General features: G+C 39.1%; 1 protein-coding gene across 1 annotated transcript in view; it reads left to right on the top strand.

The window, feature by feature from the left end:
* ABCB4 (ATP binding cassette subfamily B member 4) overlaps positions 1-1,066 on the top strand; it is a 64,965-nt gene that overhangs the window by 22,027 nt on the left and 41,872 nt on the right. The gene's annotated exons all lie outside the window — the stretch shown is intronic.

Genomic DNA, 1,066 nt, shown 5'->3' with positions numbered 1-1,066 from the left:
GTGATTATGTGACATTCAACATCAAGTACTATTCATATTGCAAGACATCACTTGTTTATCAAGTTAAAATTTATTAGAAATGTTTGGTCATCTTGCGGAGCACTCACAGACCAAGTTACTTACAGTCCCAGGCTTTTACCATACTATGAATACAATATTTCCAGATCTACTTATGGGTATTCTAAGATGGCTAAACAAGATGTTGCAGGAGAAAGGTAAAGGAAAAATCAAAATAAAAGGGATACAAGTAAGTTACTAGGTAAATCATCAACCTCCAAAAAAAGCAAAAGTTGTCAGTAAAATTTCTCAGCTCTACAGTGTTGTCTGAAGTAGAACAGGTTATATACATTTTATTCCAAGGCAAGACTGGCTGAGTGCCACTTAACCATCACAGGTAACACTTAAAAATAAATAAAACAGGGGTGCCTGGGTGGCTCAGTTGGTTAAGCGTTGGGCTTCGGCTCAGGTCATGATCTCACAGTTTGAGCCCCGCATCAGGTTCTGTGCTGACAGCTCAGAGTCTGGAGCCTGCTTCAGATTCTGTGTCTCCCCCTCTCTCTGCCCCTCCCGTGTTCATGCTCTGTCTCTCTCTCTGTATCTCAATAATAAATAAAACTGTTCAAAAAATATAAAACAAATCTGAACTTTAATTTTCTTATATTCATGCAATGGTTTGGAAGAATGTTATGTTTTATATTTTTTTAATGTTTTTTATTTATTTTTGAGAGAGAGACAGAGAAAGGCAGCACAAGCAGGGGAGGGTCGGAGAGAGAGGGAGACACAGAATCTGAAGCAGGCTCCAGGCTCTGAGCTGTCAGCACAGAGCCCTACGCAGGGCTTGAACCCATGAGCGTGAGATCATGACCTGAGCCGAAGCCAGACACTTAACCAAATGAACCACCCAGGAGCTCCTGGATGTTATACGTTAGAACGGTTTCCTTTATAAGGACATAACTATATAAGTAGTTCAAACTATGATGACAGAATACTTACTCAAAGAAATAAGGGCAGTGTGAAAAATCTGTAATTGAGGTAATAACTGACATTTTAAATCACATTAAAAATA

This window comes from Suricata suricatta, chromosome 2, assembly GCF_006229205.1.
Source record: "Suricata suricatta isolate VVHF042 chromosome 2, meerkat_22Aug2017_6uvM2_HiC, whole genome shotgun sequence".
Classification (NCBI taxonomy): Eukaryota; Metazoa; Chordata; class Mammalia; order Carnivora; family Herpestidae; genus Suricata; species Suricata suricatta.
Note: the sequence above shows the minus strand (reverse complement) of the source record. Positions and strands in the feature narration are given on the sequence as shown.